This window comes from Triticum aestivum, chromosome 2B (assembly GCF_018294505.1).
Source record: "Triticum aestivum cultivar Chinese Spring chromosome 2B, IWGSC CS RefSeq v2.1, whole genome shotgun sequence".
Classification (NCBI taxonomy): Eukaryota; Viridiplantae; Streptophyta; class Magnoliopsida; order Poales; family Poaceae; genus Triticum; species Triticum aestivum.
This window is the reverse complement of record NC_057798.1, coordinates 31,282,643-31,300,727: the sequence shown is the minus strand read 5'-3', so window position 1 is coordinate 31,300,727 and position 18,085 is coordinate 31,282,643. Positions and strand designations below refer to the sequence as shown.

At 44.8% G+C, this 18,085-nt stretch overlaps 1 pseudogene across 1 annotated transcript; it reads right to left on the bottom strand.

The window, feature by feature from the left end:
• Positions 1-7,845: 7,845 nt before the first annotated feature.
• On the bottom strand, positions 7,846-11,355 carry LOC123043289 (indole-2-monooxygenase-like; annotated as a pseudogene). Its single transcript, XR_006419125.1, has 3 exons — positions 10,049-11,355; positions 9,077-9,503; positions 7,846-8,744 (listed from the first exon to the last, which is right to left on the bottom strand). The product of XR_006419125.1 is annotated as an indole-2-monooxygenase-like (transcript).
• Between the last annotated feature and the right edge of the window lie 6,730 nt (positions 11,356-18,085).

The window sequence follows — 18,085 nt, the reverse complement described above, 5'->3', positions numbered from 1 at the left end:
AAACCTGGATTAAGCTACTTGAACATTGAGCATCAAGATCTATAAGGATAGATCAAAATGCTTAATAATACTTTCAAATGAGCACATACCTTGACATGATCTTGAAGGTGTTCAAGATGGATCAGTCAAAGAAGGAGTTCTTGCCTGAGATGTAAGGTATGAAGTTAAGAGTTAAAGCTCGACCACGGCAGAAAGAGAGAAAGGACGAAGGTCGTCCCCTATGCTTCAGACATAGGCTCTATAGTATGCTATGCTGTGTACCGCACCGGAAGTGTGCCTTGCCATGAGTCAGTCAAGGGGTACAAAAATGATCCAGGAATGGATCATTGAACAGCGGTCAAAGTTGTCCTTGGAGTAAATAAGGACATGTTTCTCGATTATGGAGGTAATAAAGAGTTCGGCGTAAAGGGTTACGTCGATGCAAGCTTTAACACCTATTCGAGTGACTCTGAGGAGCAAACCGGATACGTATAGTGGAGCAACCATTTGGAATAGATCCAAGTGGAGCGTGGAAGCAGCGTTTACAATATGACCTAGAAATTTGCAAAGCACACACGGATCTGAAAGGTTCAGACCCGATGACTAAAAACCTCTCTCACAAGCAAAACATGATCAAACCCCAGAACTCATTGAGTCTTAATCACATGATGATGTGAACTAGTTTAGTGACACTAGTAAACTCTTGGGTGTTGGTCACATGGCGATGTGACCTGTGAGTGTTAATCACATGGCGATGTGAACTAGATTATTGACTCTAGTGCAAGTGGGAGACTGTTGGAAATATGCCCTAGAGGCAATAATAAATTAGTTATTATTATATTTCCTCGTTCATGGTAATAGTTTATTATCCATGCTATAATTGTATTGATAGGAAACTCAGATACATGTGTGGATACATAGACAACACCATGTCCCTAGTAAGCCTCTAGTTGACTAGCTCGTTGATCAATAGATGGTTACGGTTTCCTGACCATGGACATTGGATGTCATTGATAACGGGATCACATCATTAGGAGAATGATGTGATGGACAAGACCCAATCCTAAGCCTAGCACAAGGATCGTAGTTCGTATGCTAAAGCTTTTCTAATGTCAAGTATCTTTTCCTTAGACCATGAGATTGTGCAACTCCCGGATACCGTAGGAATGCTTTGGGTGTACCAAACGTCACAACGTAACTGGGTGGCTATAAAGGTGCACTACAGGTATCTCCGAAAGTGTCTATTGGGTTGGCACGAATCGAGACTGGGATTTGTCACTCCGTGTAAACGGAGAGGTATCTCTGGGCCCACTCGGTAGGACATCATCATAATGTGCACAATGTGATCAAGGAGTTGATCACGGGATGATGTGTTACGGAACGAGTAAAGAGACTTGCCGGTAACGAGATTGAACAAGGTATCGGGATACCGACGATCGAATCTCGGGCAAGTACAATACCGCTAGACAAAGGGAATTGTATACGGGATCGATTGAGTCCTTGACATCGTGGTTCATCCGATGAGATCATCGTGGAACATGTGGGAGCCAACATGGGTATCCAGATCCCGCTGTTGGTTATTGACCGGAGAACGTCTCGGTCATGTCTGCATGTCTCCCGAACCCGTAGGGTCTACACACTTAAGGTTCGATGACGCTAGGGTTATAAAGGAAGCTTGTATGTGGTTACCGAATGTTGTTCGGAGTCCCGGATGAGATCCCGGACGTCACGAGGAGTTCCGGAATGGTCCGGAGGTAAAGATTTATATATGGGAAGTCCTGTTTTGGTCACCGGAAAAGCTTCGGGCGATATCGGTAATGTACCGGGACCACCGGGAGGGTCCCGGGGGTCCACCAAGTGGGGCCACCTGCCCCAGAAGGCTGCGTGGGCCAAGTGTGGGAGGGGACCAGCCCCTAGGTGGGCTGGTGCGCCCCCCACAAAGGGCCCAAGGCGCAAGGGAGAGTGGTAGGGGGCAAACCCTAGTCCAGATGGGCCTTAAGGCCCACCTAGTGGGCGCCTCCCCTCTCTCCCCTCTTGGCCGCCCCCCCAAATCCCATCTAGGGCTGGCCGCCACCCCTAGGGGGTGGAAACCCTAGATGGGGGCGCAGCCCTCCCCTTCCCCTATATATATTGGAGGTTTTGGAGCAGCCCAACACATGAGAACTTCTCCTCTCGTTGGTGCAGCCCTGCATCTCTTCTTCCTCCTCCTCTTCTCCTGTGGTGCTTGGCGAAGCCCTGCAGGATAGCCACGCTCCTCCATCACCACCACACCATTGTGCTGCTGCTGGATGGAGTCTTCCTCAACCTCTCCCTCTCTCCTTGCTGGATCAAGGCGTGGGAGACGTCACCGGGCTGTACGTGTGTTGAACGCGGAGGTGCCGTCCGTTCGGCACTAGGATCTCCGGTGATTTGGATCACGATGAGTACGACTCCTTCAACCCCGTTCTCATGAACGCTTCCGCTTAACGATCTACAAGGGTATGTAGATGCACTCTCCTTCCTTCGTTGCTAGTTTCTCCATAGATAGATCTTGGTGACACGTAGGAAAATTTTGAATTTCTGCTACGTTCCCCAACAGAAGCAAGCGAGGAAGTCAAGATGAACAACGTCGCGGTGGTTTCAGTGTAGCAGGACATGGGAGAGAAAACAGAGAGGAACGATGATCGCCCGAGTGTAGAATGACACGGGAGAGGAGGTTGAGAGGAACGACGCCGGTGGTGGCGCTAGTGCAACAGTACGCGGGAGAGGAGGCTGAGAAGAACGACGCCGACGTTTGTGCCAGTGTAGCAGGACACAGGACTTGAGACCGAGATTAAGGAGTGTCATTAACACACACCACACATATGCATGCATACATTCCAATGAGGAAGAAATTAGATCTACTCGTCTACGATCGTCCAAACAAAAAAATGTGCAATACGAAAATCGTGTGAAACTACAAGACAAAGCTACTGGTCAAAAGAAATTTCAAAGGGTCAACCATGCGCGACAAATTTGGTAAAATTCATACAAAATAACTCCAAACATGAACACAAAATTAAGCATCTACGGTCGAGGAAACTTCGAACTGAACGTCTGAATGAAACCATAACATTGGTGTGCATCTTTTTCGTATAGGGCTTATCTCGAATCGAAGCACCGTTGGGTAGATTGGAAGGAACGAGGAAGAAAGGAGATTAGAGACGAACTCACTCTGAGGTAGGAGCTGATAGCACGTACGGGCCTCACATCACACTGGCATACTCTTGTGCAAGGGGGCACACAATGTGCGCTCGATGTGGCTCAACTCAGCCTGACTGGCTTGAAACTACCGATTCGGTAGTTTCTAGCGGGCCTGGCTGGGAGCTGCTTTAAGCTCTGCGCAACGCAGGCCCAACAGTGAATACAGGGAACCAAATAGCCCATTTTCTTTCCCGCGAGGGCTTGGTTGGCCTCTATGCGACCTACCAAACAGGCTCTAGTGTGCCTTGTGACTGCGGTGGACGGTAACCGCAGCGCCGCGTCGACACGACAAGCATGCAGTCGCGGGCGGACCTGCTGGTGCGGCAGCGAACTAGTTGATATTCTCGTCGCTGCAGAGAATGTTTGTGCGAAGAAGCACCGAGGCGGAGATCAGAGGGGCACAAATGCAATGTGCGCACCATGGCCGTGTCAGTGTAGTAGGTGCAGGGGAGGAGGCTGAAAAGAACGATGCCGGCGACAATGTAGTAGAACATAAGCGAGGAGAGTGAAAGGAAGCACGCTAACAACAACATAGTAGGACGGAGGCAAGGAGGCCGAGAGGAACGGCGCGGACGATGGCGTCACTGTAGCAGGACGTGGTAGAGAAGGCTGAAAGGAACGACATTGATGGTCGCACCAGTGCAGTAAGACGCGGGAGAGGAGGCCAAGATGAACGACGGCGATGCTGCCGCCTTTGCAGCAGGACAAGCGAGAGGAGCCCGAGAAGAACGATTAAAAGGGACTACAAGGGACATTAAGAACTGTCAATTAAACAACACAATCATACACATATTTACACTCATGAGGAAGATGTAGATCTACTCATGTACAATTGTGGAAACACATAACGTGCAAGCCGAAAGTCGTGTGAAATTGTGAGATGAAGCCACTGGTCAAACAAAATTTCAGACGGTCAACCCTGCACGATGAATTTTGACAAAATTCATGCAAAATAGCTCCAAACATGAACACGAAATTGAACATATATAGTCGAATAAACTACGAACCAATTTTCTGAATGGAATTGCAACATCGATGTGTATCTTTTTTCTGTAGACCTTATCTCAAAGCAGAGTACCGTTGTGTTGATTAAAAAGTCAAAGAGATTAAAGGAAGCTTATACTAGAACACGTGAGCTTGATTGCATTGCTAGGGCCTAGCTCCCGAAACCGGCCGAATCGAGGGTTCCCAAGGATGTAGGCCCAAAAGTGCTTTTAAATTCCGTGTTATGCAGGTAAATAGTGAATGTGGACAATCAAATAGACCAAATTCTTTACATACGAAGCTGCTTGGGCTCCATGCAAGCAACCAAACACGTCTCTGACGGATCGATTCTTAACATATATGTATCCAGCGTGAGGGAATAGGTAAATTTCTACGAAAAGAGAATAAGAAAATGGGAGTGACTGGTCGTTTTGACAGGGTAGCTTTGGGCCACGTTATTTGGGCCCGTGAGATCATGTGAAGCTACACCTTAGCACTGCGATATCTCCCGTCTCAGTGATATATTGAGATTTGAGACATGTTGGCTGGAGAGAGATGGTTTTAAGTAGGTTGCACAAAAAAGGTTGAATACTTCTACTTATGTAAGTAAGATAAGATAAACCGTACGAGAAAACTAGGATATTGAGGAAACATTTGAAAGGGTTGCATATCAATATTGAACGGATGTGTAGATATCTAAAAAAAAGAAATTGAGAAAATTTGATGATTTGGATATGAAAAATGAAACAAGAGCTACTAATCCAAAAAAAAGCTACTAATCCAAAGAAGCTTCTTAGAAGTGAAGAATTGAAATGGAAACAGGGAACAGTTGATAATGATTTTTTTCAAGGGACAAATGATAATGATTTATTAGAAGTAGATGGGGATACCAAGTACTTCCATCTGAAAGCCAGTGGAAGAAAGCAATATTGCAATTTTGCAAAATAATGGTGTTGAGCCTAGGGGATGATGAGCAGATATAACACATTACTCAAATCTATAAAACCCTTTTTGTGCTCATGAAGCGACCTCCATTTCTTTGGATGGTTTATATTATTCTCAATTGAGTATAGAGGAACAATATTTTTTTACTAACGAGTTTGTTTGGGGGAGAATAAAAAATATGTGTTTGGTTTGAAGCATAATTAATCTGCAAAACCTGATCGTTTACCTGCATAATTTTACAAAGTTTGTTGGGAGGATATTAAACATGATTAGAAAGAAATGTTTGATGCATTTAGTAATGGAGTGTTGGATTTTGAGAGGTGGAATCATTGCATTATTACCTTGTTTTCGTGGCATTATCACCCCGTTTTCAAAAGTTCATGATGCTAAGGTATTCATAAGTTTGGGCCAATATGCCTACTAAGTGCCAGCTGTAAAATACTCACAAAGTTTTTAGATGTTAGATTACGACTGGTGATTGGTAAGCAGACTGATAATATTAAGGATAGATATATAATGGTGGGTGTTTCTTTATTTCATGAAACCATTCATGCAATTCAATCAACAAAAAAAGTTGGGGTGCTGCTTATGATAGATTTTGAAAAGATATATGACAAAGTTAAGGGGACTTTTTTGTATCAAATGATGCAAGTAAAAAAGTTTTGGGAACAAGTGGAATGATTGGGTGATGAAGATTGTTGGAGGTGGAAGAGTGGTGAGTAAAGTGAACAACAAGATACAGCCATCTTTCCTAACTTACAAAGCTGGACATGGAGATCCTTTGTGTCCCCTCGTTTTCAATTAAAATCTCGTCTAGTTGATGTTGAAGAAGAACATATTAACCTATTAAATTTGCTCAAGAGGGGTTGTACTAGCAATGACCAATGCCACTTGTGTGAGCATAAGGAGAATCTTGAACATTTGTTCTTTAAGTGCAATCTCGCGAAACTCATTTGGCAAATTGTGGTTTAACTGCATTTAACTTGATGATTTAGTTGGTGATGGAGCTTGAATTTTCTCAAACAATATCCGAGCTCGAGGTTCAAGATGGTGCTAGAAGAAGCTTATGTGGGAAGCCATGTCTGAGATCCTTCATGTAGACTCCTAGGCATGCGATGCAGGTTTTTGGGCTAAGGATAGTGGATCCTGGTTGGTTTAGATCTGTATTTTATTCAAGATATGTTTTGGAGGAGATTGTGTTTAGATCTTGTTATGCTTTTTGTTGCTTTGATGCATATGTTGCTTGTGGCTGGTGTTGGCCTTGGGGTTTCTAACTATTTCAAATCTTTCAGAGCTTGCGATGTAATTCTCCTTAGCATGTTTGTTAACTATGTTTTGCATTATTTTCTAGTTATGTTTGCTTTCAAAATGGTTGTGGTGGTTTGTCTAAGAGAAATCGACAAGGCGACTCGTTGATTAAAAAGAATGCATAGGTTTCCAGTTTCATTTTCTTTGGTGGGCTTGATCCAGTTTCTCCATAGTTGAAGATGCATATGTTTCCTTCCTCATTGATTAACAATCCTTGAACTAGTGTTAAAACTATACTCTGATTCTACTCTAATTTTAATATTACCGTAACTTTGTGCTCATCTGCAAGAGAGTGATATCAGAGCTCGGTTCAATAGGGTCGTTAGCCTAGTTGCCTCCGGTTGGTGTAATGGAAGAGGATGGAGAATGTTGAACCTAAAGGCCATTGGTATGATTCGTTTTTACATCAATAGCGATATATTCCAACAAGTTGCAAATGAAACAAACGCTTATCAAATGTGGCGGAAGTTAGAGTTCATATTTGAGAGAAACACTTTAGTAAACAAAGCCATGGTAATCAAACACCTGTGAAGCTTGACTACCCAAATGAAAATAATTTGATTTAGCAACTGAATGTCCTCCAATATTGTCTAATCAACTCTTATCTGTGAAGATCAAGTTTGATGATCAGATGCAAGCGTTGTTGCAAATGATCGAGGTCCATTCCCAATAGCTATAACATGCTTTTTGTGTCACTTAGCAATTCAAGTTCAAATGGCAGCCCGATAATAGAGATGGTGAAGAACATCATGTTGAATGAAGAATCCAAATAGATAGAACACGGAGAAAACAAAGTCTCTTCTGATGATGCAAACGTGGCTAAACCCAAGCTAAAATCTGCGAGTCATGGAAGTAGACATGCAAGACTTAACAAGGCATTGATAAATCTAGTGGGAGATCAAAGTCAAGACAAAAAAGAGTTTACCAATGGAGGGCACCAAAAGAATGATTGCATGCTATATAGAGAGAATTTGGTGAGGGTAAAACTACAAAGTAAAACTAAGCAAACGGAAGAGACATTTTCTTACATAAATACACAATGTGAGGACTACTTAGTCATTAAAGATTAAGAATGCTATATTATTGTTGGTGACGATGCAATGAATTAGGGTGTGGATTGAGGTGTGTCCTTGCATATCACATCATACTAAGAGCACTTCAGATCAGACATCAATCCCATTAGTGGCTGGGGGGGAGAGAGAGAGAGAGAGAGAGAGAGAGAGAGAGAGAGAGAGAGAGAGAGAGAGAGAGAGAGAGAGAGAGAGAGAGAGAGAGAGAGAGAGAGAGAGATCTATCAAAAAAAAATGACAAGTGTATGTGTTAAAGCAAACATAGACTGCATGTTAGTGATGCATGTTTCCAATATAAGGTCAAATCTTTGTGAAGGAAAATGAAAGCCCACCTATGGAAGTAAGCAATGTTGTCTATATATTACTAAAAACCAAGTTGTACAAGGTAGTGCTGAGTATTGCTGATAAGGAAATTTCAATCGTTTGGGCACACATATAAAGTTATAAACTGTCCAAATGAGCGTTCTTGTACTAGTCTTAACTGCTAGTCATGAATATGGCGATCTATTTGTGATGCAACGCTTTATTTACTCAATACACTCGTGCTTAATAAAAAGTCCAAAAATCTAGATGACTATTATGTAGGTAGTGTCTATGGACAACTTTTTATTAACCTTCCGGCACTACAGGGACAAGGAGGAGCTTTTCCTTTCGGTGCACCGTTACCCCAAATGATTCAGTCATACTGATGCCAGCTTCCATTGATTCTGATGGCAGCTTCCAGTCGAAGTGGTACATGAGATTTGCTAGCATGATTTCAATGGTCACAATTGCAAAGTTGATACCTGGGCAGATCCTCCGCCCAGTCCCAAAGGGCAAGTAGGGGAAATCGATTCCCTTGTAGTCCATAGTTGCAGCGCTACCACCTTCCATGAACCGCTCAGGCATGAACTCTTCTGCGCTCTCCCAGCTGCTGGGATCCCTTGCAAGAGCCCAACTGTTGACGATGGCGCGCGTCCCTGATGGTATCGTGTAGCCATTAATTTTGCAGTCGGCCATGGAGAGGTGAGGCACAAGGAGCGGTGCGGGCATATGGAGCCGGAGTGTCTCTTTGATGACTGCCTTTAGGTAGGCCAAACTGCTTAGATCGTCTTCAGCAATCATGTCTTTCCCCTTGGATATAGTGCTCCTTACCTCGTTTTTTAGCTTATTCATGAGGTGGGGTTTTTGCATGAGCCGAACCATGGCATATTCCAACACTATAAATGATGTATCAGTGCCAGCTTCAAACATGATCTGCATACATACATACACACGTATACACATATCAGAATGAACAACATGTATAAGCTACTCTCCGTTCCAAATTATTTAAAGTTTTATGTTTGTATTAAGTCAACTCTTTTAAATTGGCCAAGTTTATAAAAAAACATAACAATATATTGAAACCAAATTAGCTTCGTTATAAAATATATTCCGTATACTATATATATATATATTTATTTATTTATTGTTGTAAATATTGAGACACTTTTGTATAGACTTAGTCAACTATAGTAAAATTTGACTAAACACAAAGCTACAACTTCAAATAATTTGGAACTGAACCTTAATATGTGAGGTCATACCTCCAACTGAGCCTTAATATGGTCTCTCGTAAGATTGTACTCTTGTTGAATGGAAAGCAACACATCGATGAAGTCGCTGTCATCGCCGCCTTGTTCTGACGTGGGCCTGCTTGCGTGCACATCGATGAGCATTGAGCAGTTCGTCCCACATCTTGTTCACCTTCTGGGCCTTGGCGCAAACCATCCTCTTGATGAAGTCCAGCTTCACCAACACTGGGAAGTAGTCTTCAAGGTTGAAACCGCCGATGAGCGATGAGTTGGCCTCGACGAGCTCTCGAAAGAGCTTGTTGTGGCCTTGTTTCCTGAAAGACTTGCCGGCCACAGCGTGGCAGACGATGTCGTTGGTGAATGCATTGAGCAGGTCACTCAGGTCCACGGCGGCGCCAGTGGTGGCGGCCTCCCGGATCTTGGCCACCACCAACCTTACCTTGTTGATCGAGGAGGCGAGCAGAGGCAACAATAGTTAATGTCAGTATGGCTGATGAGGTGGACAACATGCATGTACACAGATTTTTTGAGCACCTACACCCCGGACCTGCTATTCTGACCCTCCAATGTCGCTTTAAGATCTATGCGACACAACTAACTTTCTATATAATTTTTTCTCTTTTTCATTTCTCTCGTATAGAACATGTCTTGAAGTTCAATGATAAATCTTTCAGAATTTTTGGTCCGACATAAATACTAAAAGTAATATTTTTTTTCCAAACAAAACTTATTTTGTATATTTATGTTTGACCAAAAAATCTAAAAGTTTTATCCTAGATTCTAGCTAGAAAGCTTTGCTGTTTTAGATAGGTTTAAACTTCAAGACATGTTCTATATAAGAGAAATAAAAAAAGAAATATACTTGCACGAATTGCGATACGAGAAATGGATGGCTAGATAAAAAAGGCCCGTGTGCAGGTGCTCTAAAACATATTCTCGCAACATGCACATGGTGCTGTCAAATTCAAGTTGATGGGTAGCTACCTCGTTCTCGCGCGCATGGCGGTAGGAGCGGACCTTCTTGTTGGTGAGGAGGTGCGTGGTGGCGATCTTCTTGACCTGCCGCCAGTGCTCGCCGTAGGGGCAGAAGGCGACGTCCGTGGAGCCGTAGAAGAGGATGTCGGTGACGGGGGAGTATGCCCGGGACGCGAAGACGTGGTCGTGGGTGCGCAGCACGGCCTGCGCGGCGCTCGGCGAGGTTACGATGAGCGTCGGGACGGCTCCGAGGCGGAGGAGCATTAGTCCATCGCGGCCGTGCTTGGCGGCCAGGTCGCGGAGCGAGACGTGCGGGAGCGGGCCGACGAGGTGCAGGTGGCCGACGACGGGGAGCCTGCTGCTGGGGGAAGGCAGCCTGCTCAGCAGCTCTTCTCTGGCTCTCGCGGTGGCCACGGCCGTCGACGGCGTCGCGAGGCTGCGCACGACCAGGAGGAGAAGAAGAGGGCAGACGAGCAGGAGAAAGACCAGTCCTAGGTCTGCATGTGGAGACCTCCCTTGCAGCAGCAGCTCATGGATGCCATGCAACGGATGAACCATCTCAGCGGCGCTAGCTAATTACTTGTTCAGTTTACTGAATGAGGATGTTTATTGTGCACAGCAGCTCAGCTGGTTTTATAGCTACAAGCCTATAAATCGCAGCAGCAGCAGCAAGGGATCTCTTTTAGTCCATAAAGTTTATTCAGAGCACTCCAAAAGGTGACCTGGGAAGTTGTGATCGACTATTTTGAAGACAAAAACAAACAAGGAAAACGTTCTAAATAAATCAGATGATTTTGTCCCTGCGTAAGCCGTCTCCAACATGCGCCACTCGTCCGATGAGTCCCACGCGCCGCTTATCTCTCTCCCTGCTTTATCCTTTCTTTTCCCCTTATCTCTTCCTCAGTTGCGTTGAGCCATTCATTCTTTTCTTCCCTTTTCTTCTTCCTCCAGCACACAACAGCACATACCAGCGCCATCGCCGTCGCTGTAGACCGGCACCGCAATCACCTTACGTCGTCACCTAGTGCTGTTGCACCGCTGCTGCATATGGCTGTCTCCGCTTACCTCGCGCTGCTGTAGGCTAGGCCGCTAGGCTAGGGTGAAGATGATGCCATGGCCGGCGGGAGCTGTGTGCAGCAGATGAAGTAGAGGGGGCTCGCCGGTGTTGTGATGAAGCAGCGCGGGGGTTGCCGGAGCTGCAGTGAAGCGTGGCGGTGCCGATGGTGTGGTGCCGCAGGCTAGCCGACGGGTTGCAGCAACCAGGGGAGGGTCCTTATATCCTTTTGCAAAAATGTGGGAGTCCGTGCATCCGTCGAAGAGGCCGAAGCTAGCGCTGTCCTGACTGGGCTTCAGGAGCTGCTTCGGATTTATAAGGGGCCGCTGGTGGTGGAGATAGACTGTGCTGTGCTAGGTAAAGAGTTGCTCTGCTTGCTTCTCCTTGATAACGGAAATCAAGAGCTGCCTGCAACTATTCCCATATCATCAGTTCAGCATTGTGAAAAGAGAGTGTAATTCTCTAGCGCATGGTCTTGCAGGTATGGCAAAGATTTCAGGAGATATCCTGATGATAGGGAAGGTTCCTGATCCTCTTGAGCGGCTATGGCTGCGTGAATGTAATCCCAACCATGAGTAGTTTCACTCATTGGTTCTAAAAAAAAAAATATAATCCTAGTGTAAAATGAAGAAAAAATGTTAGAGACGTTTAGCAAATTATTTACTATCGATATTTACTATAGATATAAATAATCAATAATTAATTTGGTTTAACCAACATTTTGTTTGAATATAATGATTATAAATGTACACATTAAATCTGTAATACGCAAATTAATTAAATTAGTTTAGACTTACTTATATGGATTGAAAGAAAGAAAGTTAGAATATACTATATTATAGCTTCTCTAATTTTCCTTTTCAATGTTAGAGGATCCAGTTCCCGAGTTATCGTGCGCTGAAGGCTGAAACAGCCGGCCTTAGGGACGATTATTTTGACCGCTACGACGAGTGCACCGAGTCATTCGACATAGGTGCTGTGCTATGCATGCATACATGCACAACGTCTAGCTGTACTCGATCGCATCGCGCGTGTGCCTGTCTGCTGTTGGAGCTGGCCGGGACCGGCCGCCGGTTACTATTTTCCGGCGATCTCGCGTGTGTACAGGCTGGCTCGGCCCATCGATGCTTTTCGCTGGCATCAAACACGCACGTAGAGGCTGGGTTTGGAAGCAGTCCGCGGCGTGTTTGGTTGCTATTTGGGAATTTGCATGCATTGTATGTGTGGCTCACTTGGGCCTGGTTGAGAAAAAATATGAAAAATATCAACATCTACACATCGTTTATTTGTTCGCATCAAGGTTGTCTACATTAGAGGATCGTTTTTGGTATCACATTTACTGGTATGCATTGGCTCGACTCATGCAACTACACGGTGTTTGGTTGTATACACGGTATATAATTAAGAGTTAGCGCTTGCACTTAATACACAGAGTTACACTAGGGGCGTGTTTGGTTGTCATCTGCCAATTTGCCTGCATTGCATATATGTGTCAGTTGGGCCTGGCTGAGGGAAAACAGAAAAAAAACCAACATCTGTATATCGTTTGGTAGCCCACATCTAGACTTTCTGCATTAGGGCATCAGATTGGCACGTTGTTTGGTGTGTTGCGTTGTCTCCACTCACGCAACTACACGATGTTTAGTTGTATACACGGGATACGATTAAGAGTTAACACCTACACATGACAGCACAGAGTTACAATAGGGTTTCTTTGAAGTGTGCTCGAAATTGGGCGTCAGTGTAAGCCGGCGGAAAATAGGCCGAGAGTAACGACGCCGGCGGCAGCACCTGGCACAATATGGCGCCCATCCGACAAGGTTCGCAGCTACACATAGCAATGTCGACGTCATGGCGCTGAGGAAGAAAAATATGAAGGAGAAATGCAGTTTGCATGCCATGGTAGTGTTGGTGCAAGAGGGTGCAGAGAGAAGGCCTAAGACAACAACATTGACGATGGCGTTAGTGTAGTAGGACGCAAGCGAGGAAGTCGAGATGAACAACGTCGCGGTGGCTTCAGTGTAGCAGGACATGGGAGAGAAAACAGAGAGGAACGATGATCGCCCGAGTGTAGAATGACACGGGAGAGGAGGTTGAGAGGAACGACGCGGTGGTGGCGCTAGTGCAACAGTACGCGGGAGAGAAGGCCGAGAAGAACGACGCCGACGTTTGTGCCAGTGTAGCACGACATAGGACTTGAGACTGAGATTAAGGAGTGTCATTAACACACACCACACATATGCATGCATACATTCCAATGAGGAAGAAATTAGATCTACTCGTCTACGATCGTCCAAACAAAAAAAAATGTGCAATACGAAAATCGTGTGAAACTACAAGACAAAGCTACTGGTCAAAAGAAATTTCAAAGGGTCAACCATGCGCGACAAATTTGGTAAAATTCATACAAAATAACTCCAAACATGAACACAAAATTAAGCATCTACGGTCGACGAAACTTCGAACCGATCGTCTGAATGAAACCATAACATTGGTGTGCATCTTTTTCGTGTAGGCCTTATCTCGAATGGAAGCACCGTTGGGTAGATTGAAAGGAGCGAGGAAGAAAGGAGATTAGAGACGAACTCACTCTGAGGTAGGAGCTGATAGCACGTACGGGCCTCACATCACACTGGCATACTCTTGTGCAAGGGGGCACACAATGTGCCCTCGATGTGGCTCAACTCAGCCTGACTGGCTTGAAACTGCCGATTCAGTAGTTTCTAGCGGGCCTGGCTGGGAGCTGCTTTAAGCTCTGCGCAACGCAGGCCCAACAGTGAATACAGGGAACCAAATAGCCCATTTTCTTTCCCGCGAGGGCTTGGTTGGCCTCTATGCGACCTACCAAACAGGCTCTAGTGTGCCTTGTGACTGCGGTGGACGGTGACCTCGGCGCCACGTCCGACACGACAAGCATGCAGTCGCGGGCGGGCCTGCTGGTGCGGCAGCGAACTAGTTGATATTATCGTCGCTGCAGAGAATGTTTGTGCGAAGAAGCACCGAGGCGGAGATCAGAGGGGCACAAATGCAATGTGCGCACCATGGTCGTGTCAGTGTAGTAGGTGCAGGGGAGGAGGCCGAAAAGAACGATGCCGGCGACAATGTAGTAGAACATAAGCGAGGAGAGTGAGAGGAAGCACGCTAACAACAGCATAGTAGGACGGATGCAAGGAGGCCGAGAGGAACGGCGCGGACGATGGCGTCACTGTAGCAAGACGTGGGAGAGAAGGCTGAAAGGAACGACATTGATGGTCGCACCAGTGCAGTGAGACGCGGGAGAGGAGGCCAAGATGAACGACGGCGATGCTGCCGCCTTTGCAGCAGGACGAGCAAGAGGAGCCCGAGAAGAACGGTTAAAAGGGACTACAAGGGACATTAAGAACTGTCAATTAAGCAACACAATCATACACATATTTACACTCATGAGGAAGATGTAGATCTACTCATTTACAATTGTCGAAACACATAACGTGCACGCCGAAAGTCGTGTGAAATTGTGAGATGAAGCCACTGGTCAAACAAAATTTCAAGCGGTCAACCCTGCACGATGAATTTTGACAAAATTCATGCAAAATAGCTCCAAATATGAACACGAAATTGAACATATATAGTCGAAAAAACTACGAACCAATTTTCTGAATGGAATCGCAACATCGATGTGTATCTTTTTTCTGTAGACCTTATCTTAAAGCAGAGTACCGTTGTGTTGATTAAAAAGTCAAATAGATTAAAGGAAGCTTATACTAGAACACGTGCAAGCTCACACGTAACTGCACCACGAGGGCCATCCACGTGAGCTTGATTGCATCGCTCGGGCCTAGCTCCCGAAACCGGTCGAATCAAGGGTTCCCAAGGATGTAGGCCCAAAAGTGCTTTTTAAATTCCGTGTTATGCAGGCAAATAGTGAATGTGGACAATCAAATAGACCAATTTCTTTACATACGAAGCTGCTTGGGCTCCATGCAAGCAACCAAACACGTCTCTGATGCATCGATTCTTAATATATATGTATCCAACGTGAGGGAATAGGTAAATTTCTATGAAAAGAGAATAAGAAAATGGGAGTGACTGGTCGTTTGGACAGGGTAGCTTTGGGCCACGTTATTTGGGCCCGTGAGATCATGTGAAGCTACACCTTAGCACTGCGATATCTCCCGTCTTAGTGATATATTGAGATTCGAGACATGTTGGCTGGAGAGAGGTGGTTTTAAGTAGGTTGCACAAAAAAGGTTGAATACTTCTACTTATGTAAGTATGCATGATAAGATAAACCGTACGAGAAAACTAGGATATTGAGGAAACATTTGAAAGGGTTGCATATCAATATTGAACGGATGTGTAGATATCTAAAAAAAAGAAATTGAGAAAATTTGATGATTTGGATATGAAAAATGAAACAAGAGCTACTAATCCAAAGAAGCTTCTTAGAAGTGAAGAATTGAAATGGAAACAGGGAACAGTTGATAATGATTTTTTTTCAAGGGACAAATGATAATGATTTATTAGAAGTAGATGGGGATACCAAGTACTTCCACACTAGTAGAAAAAGGGCCTATAGTCCCGGTTGGTGAGGGCCTTTAGTTCCGGTTCATGAACCGGGACTAAAGGGTCGGTACTAATGCCCTGACCCTTTAGTCCCGGTTCAATCCAGAACCGGGACAGATGGGCCTCCACGTGGCCTTTCCGCTCAGCCCAGGCAGGAGGGCCTTTGGTCCCGGTTGGTGGCACCAACCGGGTCCAATAGGCATCCACGCGTCAGCATTTTTGTGGCTGGGGGTTTTGATTTTTTTTTGAAAGGGGGGGGGGTGGTTTGGGGGTTTTGGGGGGTTAATTTAGGTGTTTCATACATTGTGTTAGTTAGCTAATTAATAGAAAGAAGTGTCCTCTCTTTTGTCCGTGCTTAGTCGACGCTACGTACTATACATACGTATAAAGAGGACTAGCTAGACAGGCTAGCTAGCTAGTAAGCGAACGAAGGAAACAGAAGATCGTCATGAACATATATGCATACAGAGAGAAGTGATATCGACCACCTCTCCTTCTCCGAGAGATTGGTCGAAAAACAAGTTCTCGTATATCTATCCGACACTACCGGCTACATATATACAATAATTATCTTTTACAAATATAATCTCCTAACATACGGACGCGTGGTCCACATAGTATTCTCCGTCTTCAGTGATCACGTGGTCAAGAAAGAATGCCGCCAATTCCTCTTGAATTGCTCGCAGGCGATCTGGTGCTAGGAGTTCATCCCGCATCCGAAACATCTAATTTTAAGAAGGGGGTCAATACATATATATATGAATGAATGAAACTCAACACAAATGATGGTAATAATATAAAATTGTGAATATTGTTATTTACGCACTTCATATTGTTTGTCAGAGTAGCCCCGCTCACAGGTCGTGTGGCGGATGGACTCGCAAATGTAGTATCCACAGTAATCATTCCCTTGTTCCTGCCACAACCACTTTACAAGAAATAGAGGTCAATCAAACTGATAATTAGCAAGCATGCTAAATGGTATTGATGAAACTAGCGCTTGAATCACTAGTGGATGCGTGGAATATGCTACTATAGTACTTACTTTCGGGTGTCTAAATTGCAGCTTCTTCGGCAGTCCCGGAGCTTTTTTGGTGAATTTTCTCCAAGCCCTGCCATACAAAGAAAATAATTACTTGATATCAGAAATGAACAAAGTTGCTGATATGGTGGATAATGATCGATTTAACTTACTTCTCGAGCATTTCAATCATGTCCGCATACTCCTTGGGATCTTTTCGTTTGGAGTCTAAGACAGTTACTACTCCCTTCTCAAGCTTAATCTCTAGTAGAATATAGTGGTAGCTGCGCACACATGCATAACTCATCAATATTACATTACTATAACCTGGACTAATAAGGGAAACCGAATATGCCACAAGACAGTAATACTCACTTGAAGTTGTAAAGAAAGAGTATTATATCTTTGTGTTCATTTATTACCAACGATTGTAGCAAGTTGGCCTCGGTATTTTCGGCATGAAATTTAACCTCAGTTTTATCTATGAGATATGTGTTAATGAACCCAATATCACCCTCTTGTCTTTTCTTCAATTCGGCGATCTTCAATCTGCATAATATAGTGAGGATAATTATAAATACATGCAATGAAAGAGCTGAGTTATATAGAGAGACTTAATGACAGAAGTAGTACTACTTACAGAAAGTAGCAGGTGACCGTTGCTTTATCGAGGGCCAATTGATTGAAAAACTGATAGAACTCCACAAATGGAATAGGCATTAGTTCAATTCCAAGGAGGTCATGCTCCTTTTTAACTCTCACATACAAAGTACTCCTCCCCTCAGACTCTCTGCAGGTTTTCATGTACCAATCATGCAATCTTCGCATCATCGTTGATAGAGAACTTTCATCTTTGACGAGAGGCTTCCCGTACTCATATCTTTGTATCTGCACCTCCAAGAAATCATAATGTACATCGTCGGGCAGGTAATCTGCAGGATTGCCATAACCGGGCACCATCCTCGGATCGATGATGTCCCTAGCAGGCACCTTGAGCGGGGGGCACGATTGCTTCGCTTGTTCGCCGAGCTGGGCAATTTGTTTCCCAGCTCGTCGTTCTTTCATCCTTTGATCACTTTTAGTACTTCCCGACCTCTCCGCTTCGGCAAATGCCTTTCCAATAATGCGCTCATAGTTGCCTTTCGGTGGAGACTTGGGTGGTTTTGTCAGGGCAGCCAGAGTGCGCTTCACTTTCACCGGATCTACCTTCTCCTCCGGAGGTGGATGTCTCTTTGCTTTCAACCCTTGAAACCAGTCATCCACTTCGGTCTGCGCGATCTTCGCGTTTTCCTCCTCGGACCTCTCGTACGGTAACTTCTCTGGAGTCTTCAGAGAAGGACGGAATCTGTATCTCCTCCCGCCTTTGGCTGTACTGCTAGACGCCAGCAGAGCAGACGGAGCGGATGTCTTCTTTCCTTGCTTACGA